This window comes from Panthera tigris, chromosome B3, assembly GCF_018350195.1.
Source record: "Panthera tigris isolate Pti1 chromosome B3, P.tigris_Pti1_mat1.1, whole genome shotgun sequence".
Lineage (NCBI taxonomy): Eukaryota > Metazoa > Chordata > Mammalia > Carnivora > Felidae > Panthera > Panthera tigris.
The window spans coordinates 51,445,625-51,464,791 of record NC_056665.1 but is presented as its reverse complement, the minus strand read 5'-3'; the positions used below and the strand labels follow the sequence as shown (position 1 = coordinate 51,464,791).

Here is a 19,167-nt window from a genome sequence, read left to right as displayed (position 1 = left end):
TTAAGGTGGCTTGTTTGAGTAGATCACATGTTCATAGAACAAATTCTTTATTCCACAAAACATGGTAAAATATTTAGATTTGGGGGTAAATTAAGTTTGGAAATTGGAAGCTTTTGTAAACTTTGGGAACAGGTAAAACTTCAAATGTCCAATCTTCTACTTATGGGGCTGGGGCTGAGGGAGGGACCAGACAGAGCAGGTGTGAAGTGGACGGTTGGACCAGGATCAGATCCAGGGGTGGGGTCGGAACAGGGCTGTGAATCAGAAAATGTAAACAGATCAGGCTCCCAAGAAAAAAACAGGTGTTTCCTGTAAAAGATTTAAATATTCTAATTTATTTTATGTGGGTTTCTTCCAAACCATATGAGAGCATATATTTATGACTTATGAGATTCCAAAGGTAGAATTATAAGTAGACTCTGATCCATATAGTGAATAAGTAAGTAGGTTTTGTGTTTCATGGGACTAAGATAAATGCAGTCTAATTGAGCAGTACCAGTTGATACATGAATATTTTATGCAATTGTCATTTATGTCATTCAGTCTTTCTGTGAGACACTTTCTCCATTTTATAAAAACATACTTAGAATTCTGGCACTTTAAGAAGAAAATATTTCATTTTTAGGAGATCTCTGTACCCAACATGGGGCTCAAACTTACAACCCTGAGATCAACAGTCACATGCTCTACTGATTGAGCCAGCCAGGTGCCTCTTAGAATGCTGGCTCTTTAAAAACATTTAACCCAGGGGTGCTTAAGTGGCTCAGTCAGTTGAGTGACCGACTCTTGATTTCATCTCAGGTCATGAACCTAAGGCCCTGGATTGAACCCTTTGTCAAACTGCATGCTGAGTGTGGAGCCTGCTTAAGATTCTCTCTCTCTCTCTGTCTCTCTCTCTCTCTCTCTCTCTCTCTCTGTGTCTCTCTCTCTCTCTCTCTCCCACCCTCTGCCTTTCTTCCTAGCTTGTGCTCTCCATCTCTCTAAAATTAAAAAAAAAAAAAGTTAACCCGAATCTGTTTTAGATCTAACTTCCAGGTTATAGGAAACTTCACGGATAGAGCAACAAGCTAAGCCACATCTGGAAGAAGTCATCAAACACACCCAGGAGGCAGGCATTTTCCAGATCAACTGATCACAAGTCTCCAAGTCAGAAGCATTAAAAAAGGGAATGTTGTAGATTAAGAGACAATAGGGAAATAAAAAACAAGTGCAATTGTGGTCTCGCTGTTGGAGCCTACTAATTGTTTGTTTGTTTGTTTATTTATTTATTTAAAGTTTATTTATTTTGAGAGAAAGAGAGAGCATGTGCAGAAAGAGCAGAGATGGGAGGGGGTGTAGAAGCCCAAGAAGACTCTGCACTGGAAGTGCAGAGCCCAATATGGGGCTCGAACTCACCAACCAGGAGATCATCACCCGGGCCGAAGTCCCACGCTTATTCAGCTGAGCCACCCAGGCGCCCTCTTCTTTCTTTATTTTTTAGAAAAATTTTCTTTTAAGTAATTTTACACCGCTCAAACTTACAACCTCCAGATCAAGAGCCGCATGCTCTTCTGACTGAGCCAGCCAGACACCCCTGGAACCTACTTAAGATGAACAACTATAAAGGACATTTTTAAGGACAATTTGAGAAATTTGAATTCTAACTGGGAATTCTACATTAAGGCATATATTTATATAATTTAATTTGGTTCAATGTGAAAATGTTATTTTGACTATAAAAAACGTTCTTTTTTAATTTACTTACTTTGTTAATGGGCTGAACTTTATTTGCTACCCACCGTCGGGGTGCGCCCTCCAGGCGGGGAAGCTCAGAGCTTCCCCTATTACAGCAGCAGGTCCCCATCCACCTCCAAGAGGCACGCACTCGAGGGCGTATCTGGTAGCGGAAGTGGTGGCACCCAGGATCGCTGACCACCACCTTGAGCCCTTATTCCGCGTTGGTGAGGAGCACGCGGAAAGGCTGTCTCGTACAGGAAGTGAATGACTGCGCTACTCCCCTCTCGGCCCCAGGTGCCCTGCACCAGGGTGTTGAAGACCACTGCAGACTCATCCAGCCCGGGGGTTGAAATGCAGGGCAGAGGCACCACCCTGCACCTGGCTAAACAGCAGGCTCACATAAAACCTGCCAGCCTTGACAGGAATGACGCTACGAATCCTCATCACATTGCCGGCCCGGATGCCCTAGGGCAGCGGGGTCTTGTGGGACAGATTCTGCAGGATCAGCGGTGTGGGGTCCAAAGGAACCAGGGACACAGAGGAGTGAAGCAGATGGGTCAGCCCCAGGGAGAAACGACCAGGACCCAGATCAGCAGAATCAGTAAGAAGAAAGGCACAGAGCCAGAGGAGAGAGAGCCAAAGCTAGGCAAAGAACTGGAGAGAGAAATGCAAACATCAGCGGAAAAAGAGAGAGAGAGAGCATCCAAGAGGCAGATGGGAGCATTGGGATGGGTTGGGTCAACCCAGGAGCCACAGCCCAGACACTTCCTAGCACACCCTAGCACCCACTTTCTCCTTTCAAACAGGAGACCTTAGCTGGCCCAGGCCCTACCCCCTAGTCTGGTGCAGCGTTGGGTCCAAGCCCCCCAGGCCTCTAGGCCCCTGAGACCCTCACAGCTCCCCTGCCATGGCTGGGACAGTGGGGCAGACAATGAAATGAAAAATGTTCTTGTTTTAAAAAGATGTATACTGAAGTTAAAAAACAAACTGTGTCGTCACCATCCCCTCAACCCATCCCCCTCCTTCCACCACCAGACTTTGATTGAGTTCTTAAAATGAAGGCTACCAGATCAGAGTAGGGTACAGGACTGTGCTTCATTTTTCTTTTCCTTCTGGTTAAAGCCAAGTGTTATCACTGACACGTGGGGGTGAGGCGTGGGGAGGAAATTACAACAAATCAAAATGTTCACAGCCATGCATGTCTTTCTTGAGTTGCTTCTTTCTTGTATTGAGTTTTGCACCGTCAGCAGAGCAGAACTTGTGTTATGTAAAGCCAGGGATTCCTGCATCGCAGTATCTAAGTCCTTTTACCCACATCCTGTCACATTCAGCTGCAGATGTGGGAAGAGGCTCCAAAGCAATACAAAAGGTCTGTCTTGGGATATTGTGGGTCAAAATGAACTGCAAGGATTCTGGGTTGGAAGGGAAGACAGAAACAAGTTAGGTGGGCCCCTGGGCTGGCTGGTGCCTGCAGTGACCCCCAACCTGGGCCTGTACCAGAAACTCAGGAACAGCTCCTGTTGGGATCCTTTAACCCCATTTCTGTCAGTCTTAGTATTTCTCAAGCCTAGGCCCCAGGGAGCCCCGCTGAGTCTGACTGATTCTGAAGGCCATGTCTTTCTACACATCCAATCTGCTGCTTTGCTGAACGGGCTGGGAGGGCTGGAGGGGGAAAGGATGTCTGAGGATGCCAGGCAGTGAGTGTTAACTGGGTATTTTCATATTGCTGGGGGACTCTGAGCAGACACCACAATGCCCGTCTGTCCATTAGCAGTAGGCTATGGATTAGAAGTGGTAGAAAGGATATCTTTAAATAGATTTCTTTTTTTGTTTGTTTGGTTTCAAGCCTAGTGATTGAGGTCACTCTGGGAGAAGCTTCAGAAGAAGCAGGAAGCTCTGGTCAGAAGCTTTGGGTTTTACATTTCACAACCATTATCCTCCCTCCTACTTCAATGGGAGAAAGAAAAGGTTAGGTGGGTGGGGTAGTGGAATGAGGAACAAAAATCGTCAGTCTAGGAAAATCAGACTAGAAAACATTACAATACATATTTTATATGTCTGAACCATTGAGGAAAGGGTTTGGCTTAGCACAACTCACCTTCATCAGGGAATCCTTGGTGCCCAGCATGCCTGAAATCGGCCCAGGTCCCTGTTACCTTTGAGCCCACTCATTTTGCAAATAAATGGCAGGAGCTCAGAACCAGTTTCCGTTCCAGTGGAAGGACTGGGCTTATCCAAATTCTTGTCTTTAAGTCCTAGCTCTGGCACCTGCTAGCTGTGGTGTTTTAAACCAGTCTCTGGCCTGCCCTGGGGCTCAACAACTAGTAAAGATGGCTGAGATAAGGGGGTCGGGTATCAGACTTTCATGGGAGCAGTTCTGGGCTTTGGGGGAGAAGACAGAGGAGAGGAGAGAGAGAACCAAGTGGAGTTTCTTCCAAGTCTACAGTTAAAAAAAATGCTATTAGTTGTATTTAAAAATGATTAAACGTCTTATAATATTAATAATTTATCATTTCCTTGTAATTCATTCCTTGAAAGCTTAAAAAACATTTGCAAGCCATCCTTTGTTATAATTTCAACAGTGTGGCATTAGCACCCAGTGGACGCAGTGCCCAGGGCTCTTTGATGCCCCAGGCTGGGTGTGGGGGCAGGGTGGGGATAGGGTGGGGTAGATAATTTTGCCTCCAAGCCTTACCTCACTGTTTACAAGTTCTTTCCTTCCTGCCTCATCACTTAAGTGCCAATAAAAATGGCATCTCCCTATAGTGACTGTACATCATATAATGACATTGTCACCTTCAACTCCTGGGTTGGGGATGTCTCATTGTTTTACCTCCCCTCTTTGCAATCTCAGGTTTTGTCTGGGGGTTTTGCTGAAAATAACCTTGGTTGAGTGCTGCCATCTGCTGGCCAAAATGTATATAAGTAAGGCGATGTGGCAGGGAAAATGTTAAAACCTGATGTTTCCAAGACCATGCTCTGTGATGTCACTGGGTTGCGGCTTTTCATATTATTCTGTCAGCAACCTATAAAGCAGAGACGGAATCCATAACTGACTTTCAGAGAAAAATAACTCTAGAAATAGGGGTTTAAATAAAAGTTTTTAAACCTTTTATGTTGAAGTAATTTGAGATTTACAGGAAAGTTGTAAAATAGTACAGAGAGTTCCATTAACCCTTTACCCAGTTTCCTTTAATTTTAAGTCTACATGACCATAGTGCCATTATTGAAACCAGAGAATTAACATTGACACAATACTTTTAACTATACTAGAGACCTAATCTGACTTTCGAATGTTCTTTTTCTTGATCCAATTCAGGAGCTCATGTCGTCATTTCTCCTTAGTCTCCTCCAATGGTGACAGGTCCTCAGTCTTTCTTGACCTTAACGCTTTTGAAGAGTACTGGTCAGCTATGTTGTATAATGTCCCTCGGTTTGTTTGATACTTTCACATGATTAGATTGAAGAAATACATTTTTGTCAGTGCATCATATAAGGGGAAACATGATGTTGATATGACTTAACAAATAGTGATGTTAACTTTTTTTTTTAAGATGTTATTTTTTTAAAGAAATCTCTGCACTTAACATGGGACTTGAACTCGCAACCCCAAGATCCAGGGTCACGTGCTCTACTGACTGAGCCAGCCAGGTGCCCCCAGTGATGCTAGCTTTGACCTCTTACTTAAGGAGGGGCCTGTCAGGTTTCTCTGCGGTAAAGTTATTATTTTCCTCTTTTAAATTGATGGGTATCTTATGGGAGACACCTTGAGATTTTGCACACATCCTGTTTATCATACTTCCACCTAGTGATATTAGCGTTCATCAATGGGTGTCACTTGCAGCAAATATTACTGTGTTGTTTGCCTAGTGGTGATTATTTCCATTTCTCCTATATTTTGAAATTGGAATTCTGCTGTAAGGAAGGGCTGTCTCTCCCCTTCCTTTCTCCCTTTGTCCCTTCCTTCCTTCCTTCCTTTTCTTTTTATTCCTTTTCTTTCTTTCTTTCCTTTATATCAGTGTGTACTCATGGATATTTACTTTATTCTATGGGTTAGAATCCAATGCTATCGGTTTTTTTTGTTGTTGTTCATACTGTCCAAGCTTAGGCCTTTGGGAGCTCTTTTAAGTCTGTTCCTGTGCCCTTCAGCAGGTACCATCATTTAAAAAATAACAATGGTATTGAGATATAATTCACATACCATAAAATTCATGCTTCTAAAGTGTACAATCCAGTGTTTTTTAGTATATTCATGAGATTGTGCAACCATCACCACTATCTAATTCAAGAACATTTTCATCACTCCCAAAAGGAATCTGTTAGCACTTACTCCCCATTTCCTTTCCCTCAGTCCCTGGAAACCACTAATATCTACTTTTTTTTTTTTTTTAATGGACTTGCCTATTCTGAACATTTCATACAAATGGAATTGAAGGGTAGCAGACACCCCAAATTGTGCCACTTTGGCATGTGGATTATTTTGAGCTGCAGTCAATCAAAATGTTGCAGACTCAAGAAAAACTTTTACCTCTCCCTTAACTACCTAAAAGAATTTAGACAGGGGGCCTGCCCAGAAAGAGGGCTATTACCTCAGATAGCTCTTTGTATCTGAAAGACGTATCTGTATGTCAGGGTAAATATATGGTTACTGAATACCTGCTCTATGAATTACCCACCTCCCCTTCGAAGCCCCAGGTCCATATCCTATTCCTTTGCTCAGGCAGGCATACAAGCCACAACTGGTTTGCCCTTGAGTCTCATACCTTTGGGGCCCCCCTACATATGAAATTAAATATGTTTTTCTCCTGTCAATCCATTTTATATCAATTTAAATATTAAAGTAGCCTAAGAACTTAGAAGAGAAGAAGGGATACATTTTCTGACCCTGCAGCATCATACACATGTGGCCTTTTGTACCTGTGTTCTTTCACTTTGCATAATGTTTTTGAAGCTCCTCTGTAGTGTAGCATGTATCAGTTCCTCATTGCTTTTTATAGTTGAATAATAGGGCATTGTACAGACATGCCACAATTCGTGTATCCAGTGAACACTTAGCTTGTTTCCATTTTTTTGGCTATTATGACTAATGTTGCTATGAACATTAGTGTACATGTTTTTGTGTGAACATATTTTCAGTCCTTTTGGTTATACACCTGTGAGTGGAATTGTCGGAATACACCTGTGAGTGGAATTGTCAGATCAAATGGTAACTCTATGACCAACTTTTTGAGGAACTGCCAAATTGTTTTCTAAAGTGGCTGCACCTGTTTACATTCCCACTAGCAATGTGGGTTTCAATTTCTCTATATCCTCACCAATGCCTGTTTTTGTCTTTATTATAGCCCTCCTAGTGGGTATAGAGTAATATTTCCTTGTGGTTTTGATTTGCATTTCCCTAATGACTAATGACGTTGAGTATCTTTTTTGTTTTTATCTTCCATTTGTATATCTTATTATAATTTATTTAGATTGCTTCAAAATTTTTTCAACAATGTACTGCAGTTTTCAACGTACAAGTCTGGCACTTCTTTTGTTAAATTTGTTCCTAAGTATTGTATTGTATTGTATTTTGTTCTATTTTATTTTATTTTATTTTGAGAGAGAGAGAGAGAGAGTGAGCAGGGGAGAGGGAGAGGGAGAGAGAATCCTAGCTTGCTCCACGACCAGCATGGAGACCCATGTGGGGTTTGATCTCATGACCATGAGATCATGACCTGAGCTGAAATCAAGAGTCAGACACTTAATTGACTGAGCCACTGAGGCGCCCCAGTATTTTATTATTTTTGATGCTCATAAAAATGGAATTTTTTCTTAATTTCATAATCAGATTATTCATTCAATATATTAGTACAGAAATATAATTTATTTTTGTATAATGACCTTGTATCTTGCAACCTTGCTGAATTCATTCATCAGTTCTAATAATTTTTTTATAGATCCCTTAAGATTTTCCATACACATGGTTGTGTCATCTGTGAATATAGTTTTGCTTCTTCTTTTTTATTCTGGATGGATTTTACTACTGTTTCTTGCCTAATTTCTCAAGCTAGAACCTTCAGTACATTTTTTAATAGAAGTGGTGATACTGTACATCCTCATCTTGTCCCTGATCTAAGGAGGAAAGCGGTCAGTCTTTAGCTATTAAGTATGGTGTTGGCTGTGAGTTTTTCATAGATGTGTTTTGTGTGGTTGAGGAAGTTCTCTTCTATTTCTGGTTTGTTGAGAGTTCTTATCATGAAAAGATGTTGAATTTTGACATTTTTTTTCTGCATCTATTAAGATGATCATGTGGATTTTGTTCCTTATTGTATTAAGATGGTATGTTAAATTAATGCATATTCACATGTTAAACCAACCTTGCATTCTTAGGATAGATTCCCCTCAATCATGGTATGTCATCCTTTTTGTGTGTTGCTGAATTTGGTTTGCTAGTATTGCATGGGAACTAAAATCATCCCTAGTTGAGAATTACTATGCTAGAGGAAAGACTAAATTATCTTTCTTTCCCCTTTATAGTGAACATTTATATAAGGAGGCAATCTAACATAACAGTGTGTAGCCAATGCCTTGGCCTGATGGAAGGAGAATTTTTATAGGATCCCCAGTCACCTCCTTCCGGTGGGCATAGCTGTATATGGCAACCCTAGGTGCTATGGAACTGAGAACAGATGGGGCAATCCTTGAGTAAGGCATAGGCAGAGGAGGCAAGCGAATGTTTGCATAGAAAGTACCTGGCATATAAGTTAGAATTGCAGTTAAGTAAACAAAAAATTCATTTTGTAGCAGGATTCTAACACAGACTCGTGACACTGAGGCTTTTCTTTCCAGGAAGCAACTTTATTCCTGCTGGCACTGCTCAGTTGGGTTGTACCCAAAGAACTGAGCCCTGAATGCCACGTGGCATAGTTTTTTATATATTTTCTACTTCTTTGTCTTCCATATATGGTAACACACAAACATGTAGCCTGATTAAGGGGTCTCATGTTACAACGTCATCGTTGTGAGGGATGTTGTCACCTATAGCCAGGTTGCCTTGAGGTTTTTTTTTTTTTTTCCTTTCCTTAGGGAGGGGACCCTACCACACTTTATGATTAGATAGCTCCCAGGTTGGTCTTAGCTCTTCCCAGAGGATGATAATGTGCAGATAAGCAAGTGCTTTGGGTGCCTTGAATGTTCTGGGCATATGGCCTGAGATCCTCTGAGCCAGCTGATTGACTTGGCTTAGATGAGTTACTATTAGGTGGACCAAACACACATTTAAGGTACCAACCATGCAGGGGCACTCAAAATGTGACAACAAATTTTGGAAAGACTATGATGTTTGATCTATTAAGAAAAGCATTAAAGTAATTACCATGGGAAAAATAGAAAATGTGTTTAATTTCTTTTTGTGTACTGTAGGTTTAGTATTATTTTGAGTTTGAATTCTACATTAGGGATATGGTAGGGAGGAGGTGGGTGAAAGGAGGTACATCATAATCTTTCAGTGCTTAGTGCCTCTGAAGATCCAGCCCGGCCTGTGGGGTTATCAGAATGTGCTCTAATGGGAAGAGCCTCCAAGTCTTAATCCCTGATTTTACAAAAGAGGAAGCTGAGGCTCAGAGAAGTTAAGTCCTTGCTTTGTAAAGTGTGGTCTGTGGACCAGCATCACAGCATCACCTGGAAGCCTTTTGGAAATGCCAAATCTCAGGTATCATCTTAGACTTATTGAATCTGACTATGCATTTTAACAAGAACTCCAGGTGATCTATGTACAGAGTCTGAGAAACACTGGGTTGAGAAATTTATTGAGGATCAAAGAGACAGCAAAGCCAAAGTGGGACCCAACTGCTACCTACCATGTATTTATGTTTTTGATGTCATAATTTACTTCTTTTTATATTGCGTATCCATTAGTAAATTATTATAGTTATACTTATTTTTTTAATGTTCACTTATTTTTGAGAGAGAGAGAGAGTGAAAGCTGGGGGGGCGGGCAGAGAGAGCAGGAGACACAGAATCCAAAGCAAGCTCCAGGCTCTGAGCTGTCAGCAGAACCCAATGTGGGGCTGGAACTCATGAACAACGAGATCATGACCTGAGCCAAAGTTGGACGCTCAACTGACTGAGCCACCCAGGCACCCCTCTATGTTTTCTTATAGCTCATTGATCTTCCTAAAAACAGCTGTTTAAAATTCTTTCTTGGGTAAATTGCAGATCTCCATGTCTTTGAGGGAGGTTACTGGAGGAGTATTGTGATACATTAGTGATGTCATGTTGCCTCAAATTTTCATCTTCCTTTAAGTCTTGTATTGCTATCTTCATGTTTGAAGTTGTAGTGCCCCTCTCCAGTCTTTACTGAATAAGTGTGACAGAGAAATATCTTCCTTGAGTCCTGCTGGGGATTCTGAGGTTTTCTCAGACCTTCTATGGATATCCCTGCTCCATGCTTCTTGCTGCCTCCTGTGGCAGAATTCTTAAGCTGTGTGCCTTCTTTTGATCCTTCACACCAGGCTGAGTGCTGATAGCCTCCCTTTTGCTTTCCCAAAGGTGGTGCTAAAGCTCAAGTTTTATGGTCTTTCCCTCAACCAAAGATTTGGACTGGTGCAGGCTTTCTGTGAGGGCTCTCTAGCCATCTGCAAAGCTTTCTCTCACTACTATTGGGAGCACACATAGGTAATTGACTATAGAGTGTGTGTGTGTGTGTGTGTGTGTGTGTGTGTGGAGGGGTGAGACTTGAGTAGTGCTGGGATGACTGTGGCCACTTGGGGAGATTTGTGGGTGAGGGATCCTCAGTAGATCATGGGTAAGCTTCTTGATGGAGTCCATGACATGGTTATTAGGATTTGTGTCTCTTTAGTGCCCTGAGAGCTCTATCTGCCCCTGTGCCAGCCACCTTCTGTCTCCCATGTGTGAGCTCACAATTCAGTATTCTAGGTGCAGTGGGAGAAAAATGGGCATCTTTGGCCCTGTGCTGCACAGCTATAGAAGTTGTGTGCTCACTCATGTGCTTTCACTTTCCACTGTGGGAGAAATTATGGGCTAAGAAGGCCTCTCTTGGGGGAGGAGTGATGTGGGTAAAGTCAAACCACTCCTCTTACCCTCTCCAATGCATCTGAACTCATTTTGTTGTTGTTATTGTTGTTGTTGTTGTTGCTCCAATGGTGTTCTGGAACCTCTGCTGGACTCCTAGACTTCCACAAAAGTTTTGTTGTTCATGGATAATTGTCTAAGATAGTGTTCTCCAGGGGTTCCTGGACCATGGGTAAGAGAGGCTAGAGCCAGTTCCTGGTACATTGCAGGGTCCACAAGCTGGGACTTACTACCCTGTATGGGTGGGCAAGAATCCTCCTGGGTCCCTTGGTAGATGATGCTGGATCCCATAGCTCCCACGAAGGTACTTGTGACCTTGGATGGATACCAAATTGTTGTTGATGGGGGGATATGAGTGAGGAACATCTTATTTGGCAAATTTACTGATGTTCATTCCCTGGGTGTTTTTTTAGACTGCTGGTTAAGAAAATATGTCATATCCTATTACTGAAATTCTTGTTTTTATGGAAAGATGGCTTTGAGACCTAACCCTTTTCCCCCAAAACAAAAAATCTGAAACAAGAAGCCAAAGGCAAAATGTTCCTGCTTAATGTTTTCTAAGGAACTGGCTGATGTAATAAACACTGTGTGGTCCTGACCATGGTAACTTGACTAAAATTCAAATGGAATGAAGTAAATGCCCTGGTTGTGGAGACTTTTAGTAGTAACACGTTAGAGGGTTGGTGGTGGGAGTAAAGTTTTAAACACCTGAAAAGGGAATAAGGTGAATTGTCTCCCATCACCTCCTTTAAGCCCATGAACAAACCTACTGAGTGCATCAGGTTTTCATGAATGTAGTCATTGGAGGTGAGGACCCTTCCTAGTAGGGTGGAAATAGAAAAAGGTTTTTTTTTTTAATGTTTTATTTATTTTCGAGAGAGAGAGAGAGAGAGAGAGAGTGCAAGCGGAGGAGGGGCAGAGAGAGAGGGAGACAGAATCTGAAGCAGGCTTCAGGCTCTGAGCTGTCAGCACAGATGCAGGGCTCGAAGCCACAAACGGTGAGATCATGACCTGAGCCGAAGTCGGTTGCTTAACCACCTGAACTACCCAGGCATCCCAGAAAAAGCTTCTTTGGAAGGATTTGAAACCAATTACATTTTATAGGTATTTATTTGCCATGTGCAGCCAGTATGTATGCTAGTTTTAGCACTTAATGAAATAGAGAACTACTGACCCCATCTAGGAGGCTTCCATTTTTGACTTCTCTTCCCCTGGGCTTCGTTTATAATTTCTTCTGCAGGTACTCTTAGACCTTCTAGGTTCTCTCTGTGGAGCCTTCCAAATCTACCCAAACTAGCTCCACTCCGCTAAAGACTCTAATAGTTGAAGCCTTCAGGAGTCAGTGTTTGGGATGCCTACAAGGAGACTCTCAAAGTCCACTTTCCCTTCAAAAACTTCTTCCAGACAGGCAATTGCTTTTTCCTTTCTGGTGTCCTGGAAGTTAGACATTAAACTGGACATCTCTTTAGGGTCAACCCATTGGACCACTTGGCAAATCCCTATTCACATTTTATTGTACATCTTTGTTGCATATCTCCTAACTTTGGAAAATATAAAGTAATTGCTGGAATATGCTGAGAAAGCAATCTTGCTTTTATATTGAAAAAATGGAAAGCCTAACTTAGATATTATTTCTTTAACTAGAAAAATATCTGTACTTTAAAATATTTACCAATAATAAAGACAGCTAAGGTTTATTAAAGATTTGTCATATGCCAGATACCATACTTTTACTTACTTGTAATATCTAATCCTCACAGCAACCCTGTAATATAGATACTTAGCCCACAGGGTGCCTGGGTGGCTCAGTTGGTTGAGTAGCTGACTCTTGTTTTGGCTCAGGTCATGATCTCATCGTTGGTGGGTTCAAGCCCCGCACTGGTCTCTGCCCTGGCAGCATGGAGCCTGCTTGGGATTCTCTCTCTTTCCCTCTTTCGCTGCCCCTCCACCACTCTTGCTCTCTCTCTCTCTCAAAATAAATAAACATTTAAAAAATATATAGATACTTATCCCCATTTTACAGATGAAGAAACTGAGATTTAGGGAAGTTAAATCATTAAAGCTAAAGAATGTGCCCACAAATCTAGTAATGAGCATAGCAGGAATTCCAAACCCAGTTTCCTTTTGTACCTGAACCAGGCCTCTTGATCAATCACTAGACTACCACTGCTTTCTAATTGAAGATCCTAATTCTCCATCCTCCCCTAGATCTTGAGCCACATACACACACACACACACACACACACACACAAACACATAGTATTTTACTGATGAGGACTTTTAAAGGTCATTCTCTCTAATAATAATTTTTATTTCTTCTGAAAGTCAGTCAGGTTAATACAAATGGCTAACATCTACAAATAGAATGTCCCCCTTCCATTTAAAAACAGCCTCCTGAGGCTCCTGGCTGGCTCAGTCAGTAGAGCATGAGACTCTTGATCTTGGGGTTGTAAGTTCAGACCCCAGGTTGGGTGTAGAGATTACCTGAACATAAAATCTTTAAAAAAACAAAACCAACCAAAACAGAACAAAATAAACAAAACCAGCCTTCTGCTCCACTGGAGAATACCATTTTCTTTTTTCCCTCGTAATGAACCCTTCTTTAAACCATGACACTGGCGTTAGTTCTCAAGCACGTCACCCTCTCAGTTTCACCCTTCCTCCAAAGAAAAACTATGAGCTCCTTGCTGAGAATTGCAGAGAATAAGAACAAAAGAAGGCAAGAATTGTCTAAATTTAAAGTGCTGGAAAATCCAACATTTTATTTTACTACATTTTGGTGACTACATAAATGCTGAAACATTTTAACACTGAAAAGCATGATGGCATCATCACTTGCTTTTTTTTCTTTTTTTCTTTTTTTGCTTAGCAAACACAGCAGATGATATTGCACGGCATAAAGTGAGAACAGTAGCGAAGCTTAAAAAAATGAAAGAAACCTTAATGCAGTACAGGAGATACTCATAAACAAACCAGAATAATGCCTAATGCATTACACTTTTTGTTGCTACACACAAAAATACAGAAGAAGCATTAGACAGAGAGAGAGAGAGAGACAAAATATTAGCGAACAACCATAACTGGGTACAATAATCATTTAGTCTGAAATGCAGATGCAATGTAGAAACTACCACTGCTTTCTAATTGAAGAAGAAAATGACAACAACGTTTGTCTTTTATCAAAAAATCTTCTAAGCCCCTCATGGTTAGGTTTTTAAATTAATTATTTAATTATGTATTTACCTTTTTTTTTTTTTTTTTGTTTTTTGTTTTTTTTTCATTGCTAAGGAAGAACTCCCTCTGCTCTTGGAAGATTTTCTACTCTACTGATCTTTTTAAAATTTTATTTTTAATTTTTTTTTTTTACCTGATGATTGTCTTAGGCACCCTCCTTACATAATAAACCATCAAGCTAACTTGAACAGGGAAACTGAGTCACACTCAAACAATAGTGAAGGTCAAAGGTGTGCTGAAAATAGAAGGGAGGGGGGACAGGTCTGAGTGACACATGGGCTGCCTTCTGAAGGGACAAGGAACACAGGGAGATATGAAAACTACCGAAGCAAGTGGAAGACAATGTTTTAAAGTTTATTTTGTTAAAAAATACTTGTCACTTGGTTCAGACGGCAAATCTAAAATGAGCCCACAATGATTATGTAATAAATGCAGAACATACCACAAAAAGAAAATCAAGACTAACACAGAAACAGAAAACATGACCTTGTGAATACAACTCTGTTCAGCGTTTCATTGCTGATGGTAAAAGTCTACTCCCTCAACCATTTTCCTGGGCTTTCTGTAATTCACTGCTCAGCATTTGTATTAAAAACAAATAATTAGTCAATGCTTACCAATGATCCTGCAAGTCAGAGCAGATTTATTGCCCTATTAACATACATAACGAGTATAAAAATGTTTCTAAGAAAATGGAACATTTGACCCAAAGTCTAAGCCCTCCCTTTCCTTCCCCACCCCTAATACCCTTGCAAAAGAAAATAAGATAAAATTCTTGTATTGAGAGGAAAAGTATTTACATCTATGGATTTATTCCATATAGTTGAAGCAATTTATTTCCGCAAAATAAAACAAAGCAGTGGGCACCGGCACTTCTGAGGATACTGCTAGTTGGCTGAGAATTGTGTGTGTGTTGACCTAAAGCAGGGCCAAGAATCTGAACAGCTTTGATTAAGGGGGCCTGGGGCAGGGACCATCTCTGGTGTGGACAAGAAAAGTAGTGGGAAGATGAGTGAGAAGAGACAAACTCAAATAGGGCTGGGATATATGCACTCAGGACTCTGACATTTGAGGAGAGCTCTTGCCATTTTGGGGGGTGATTGAGGGGGGGATGGGTAGAGGTGGGAGGTGGTGGGCAGGGGGGGGGACAAAGGGGGAGGGTAACTGTAGGTAGCAGATTACAAGAAATGGATGTGGAGAGGAGCATGTAACTGTGAAACATTTTCCTTGATAACTGGGGCTAAGCAATTATGTCTTGCTTTCCTGTGGGTTGGCCAGACAGGCAGGAGCTGGGCCGGCTGCCTCTCAGCCTTGACTTTCTCAGTCAGGGCACAAAACCATTCCACTTTCCTCAGCTCGGCCAGAAGAATTGCCTCTCTGCCCTGCCCCCTGCCTTGAAGCAGTTCAGAAACTTGATGGAACTTAAGAGGATTTCCAAATTCAAGTTAGCTTGCCTCTTTGATTTTTTTTTTTTGTTTTTTTTTTCTGTGTTTTTTTACACTCTTTACTTCTCATACCCGTGTGAATGGTTTAAAAAAAAAAAAAGTAGCAAAGTATCTCACAAAATGCCGGTGCTTTGAAACATTAAACAACTCTAAAATTCTTTGGAATTTCAGGTCTAACCTGCAAAATAATCTCTTCTAAAAAAAAATTAATAAATTAAAGGAAGAACACGAATAATGCCTTTCTCCTTTCTAAGTGACAAAAAGGACTACCATGAAACACTCATTTTGGCATGTACAAGTGTTTTGAGGGGGGAACCTGGCAGTGTTCACAACACACATTGAAGTGTCTGCTAAGAAGCTGAAGATACACCCTGCAGTTAGAGAAGCTCTTGCCTTCAGCTTCATCTTAGCATCAAGAACAAAAAGATTGTAACGTAAAGCTTTGGCCGTTTCAATTCTACTATATACATTTTAAAAACTACACAGTCATAAATTAAAGCAGTGATTAAATAAGCTCATATAAAATGTAATTAAATTAAAAAAAATCACAGCACATTATAGAGAAAAATAGGAACCAGTTTCACAAAAAAGAGATTATATATATATATATATATATATATATATTTTTTTTTTTTTTTACCCTGTGGAAACAAATTTACTACAAAACACAAAAACTTCATAAGTAACCATCAAAAGAAGAATCATTTCTTATTCCATTCTTGCATTTTTTACACAACCCTTAACCCACCTGGGGAACATTTCTGGAAATTAAGTCTTCCTTGAGCAACAAAGCAGTTCTGCCAAGAAAATAAACCCCAAACCAAAGCGGGGGGGGGGGGGGGAGGGTGGCGGGGGGACATCCCAAACATACAAACTACAAAATAAATAAGAATTATAAAGTTTTTTTTAAAGTAACCTTAACAATTATCAAACTAGTAAGTTCTGCCTTATCACATAGACTCTCTATACAACATAACCCTAAAACTTTATTACTATGAGGTATTTGGAGGAATTGGTAAAAGTGATGCACGGCCTGCCTGGTGAAGGGGCTCGGTGAAGTGGGGGGATCTTGAGAGGGAACGAGGAGGAGGAGCTTTGGTTTATCAGCAAGAAATTGGGGGGAAAAGTCATCCTTTGGTATCAAAGAAAGTTTCATTGCATGGTTGCACGGAAAAAGCACCACGGTGAATAATTATTCCTTTTTTTTTTTTTCATTAGTGGCCTTTCTAAGAGGCTGAGGTATTCAAAGAGTATAAGGTGAGAGGTCAACAGCGGTTTAACACTTTGGTTCAAGCAAGGCACTCATCCTAGGAGTTTACAAAGTTTGCAACATGTTTGCCTAGAGATTTACAAGTAGAACTAGCAGTAGTAAGAGTAGTATTTCCTAATGTTGTTGTTATCATTTCGTATCATTATTATTAAGAATGAAGACAAGTTTACACACTGAGTGAAGAGTGAGGAGGGGAGGAGAGGTGGGGGAGGGAAAAGGGTGGAGTTCCCTCTGCAGACCAAGGCCGTGCATGAAAATATCTTTGGTATTCTTTGGTATCATCAATGTGATTAAAATCACCAATGGAAATCGAGTGAGGTAGCGTCTTTGGTTCACACTATAAATAGTAGATCTTTACACTTTTTTTTTTCTTTTTTTCTTTTTTTTTTTTTTTTTTTTTTACACGTGGAAGTAGCTATTTCTTACCTTCTGCTTCTTTGTCCTTACTATTTAGGAAATAGTTACCAAATGTACTGTAAAGCTAACCACACCACAAGAATAATCCAGAAGGCCAATCGCATCTCAAAATGGCCTCTGGTGTTTGAATGCACCCTAAACAAATAGATAGGAAAGGGGGAAGTGCTTTCTCTTTGTTTGCTAAATGCATAGTTTTCATCCTTTATGTACAAAGAAGGGAGGACCTTTCTTACAGAAAATGCCTTTATAGCTCATGTGAAAATGTCCTAGGACTCTTTGGTATAGCAAAGTTTGCATTTAACCTGCAAAGATGGATCATTCACCTGGGGTAGCAATGGGAGTGGCATGAGTCCAAAAGTAGCATGGTGCTTTTACTTTTTTGTCCTGGAAAATTAATTATGCTTTTTTTGGGGGGGTGGGGGGTGCAGAGTGAGTGACATATTCAGTTAGAATTTCTGAATTTCCCCACATTCTCTTTGGGTTTTGGGGTCTATGACAGCTGCATCCAGGGACTGAATACTTAGTTCCTGACATTCAGAATTCATTTACCTGAACATTTACTGAAGTCTGGGTTTCTGGAGTATCCAGACTTCTCATCTTCCACTCTCTTTCTTTGCCCCCTTTCAGGGAAACTTCTAGGCATGAGAGGACCTGAATGCTTTATGGTGAAAAACAGTCTAACTTCCATTCTACCAAAAAAAAAAAAAAAAACCCCACAGAACCCCAAAACATGTTAAGTGAAGTGCAGTTCTGGAAGAAACAAACATACAAATGAAAGAATGAGATACCTTTTTAGGTGAATTTTCCAAAAGGATTGAGAAATAATGGATGAGCAAATGGCATGTGATCTGCTCTGTTGAGTGTGGTAGGTTAAGAAAGCTGAGCCATAAATTAATGCCACATGCCAAGTTAGAAGCAATAAAGAATCAGTTGTACATGACGTAACAAGTATATTGCTCGTGAGAAGCTGAGTTTGTCATTATGATTTCTAAAAAGCAAAGGTTGTGAGTATACTTGAACAGTCAAGTAAAAAAATTGCTTTTCAGGCTCTGATTTGTGCATCTGTTTATGAGAAAATATATCTCTAGGCCCTGAAATTGCGTAATGGGTGCAAATTCAATGCTGGTATGAAAATTATCTTTGGTGTCAGCAAATAGGATCACTGTATTTTTTTTTTCAAAAAAGCATTATGATGGGAATATTAGAAATGTAGTAATATTCTCTGAGACTGTGTCTACACAGTACCAAAATAATTGGTTGAAAGGTCAAATGCAATTGGATCAATCTGAAGAGGTTATGTAGCACAAATGAAGCAAAAACCATGGTGTTCGAATTCAACTTTTGTTTTTCCTGGGGAGCTGAATTTGGTAAGATTGTGTGTAGACACAGCTTGAATGTCCCTGCATTTAATATTCTCATGTTTTAAATAAATAAGGCTTTCCTCCCTCCTGAATTATAAATATATTATTATAGCTGTACCCCTGGCCCCCACCATTCCTGGAGAGAGTGAAAAAGTTAATCAGTTTTTTTCCTTTTGGTTTATGTCATTGACAAGATTATATGTTAAGCAAATCTCTAAGGGTGGCCATTGAAATGCTCTCTTTTAATAGCTGAACTGTAGTTGTGCCATATTTAGAAGAGAAATTTTTAAGCTGGAGTTTGGTATGAGATAAAAAAAATACTAAGACAAAATGTGTCAAGGCAAATGCACTATTTCATTAAAGGAGAAGTATGTGTTGGTTTGCTTTTCTCATTCTACAGCAGACATGAAGGAGATCCAGATGGCTTGTTGGTTTAGTTTCATCTCTCCAGGTGCCCATCTCTTTCTAGACCTAGACAAGACGCTGAGACTTGACCTTAAGGAGTTAGGTTTTGTGTCAAGATGGTTCAATATTTTTCCTTTAGCATTTTAATGAATATCAATTAACAACTAATTGTTGTGATAACATTTCACTTCATATCTCTAATTAGGTGTGCTAATTAACCAAGAGTACCCAATTCTTTACCTAATAG

The 19,167-nt window shown here is 40.4% G+C and overlaps 1 long non-coding RNA gene and 1 pseudogene across 1 annotated transcript; both read right to left on the bottom strand.

Annotated features, from left to right (window-relative positions):
• Positions 1-1,823: 1,823 nt before the first annotated feature.
• On the bottom strand, positions 1,824-2,718 carry LOC122239497 (annotated as a pseudogene).
• A 92-nt stretch (positions 2,719-2,810) lies between these two features.
• On the bottom strand, positions 2,811-4,636 carry LOC122239226. Its single transcript, XR_006218181.1, has 3 exons — positions 4,412-4,636; positions 3,815-4,156; positions 2,811-3,128 (listed from the first exon to the last, which is right to left on the bottom strand). It is a non-coding gene; the product is annotated as an uncharacterized LOC122239226 (long non-coding RNA).
• Between the last annotated feature and the right edge of the window lie 14,531 nt (positions 4,637-19,167).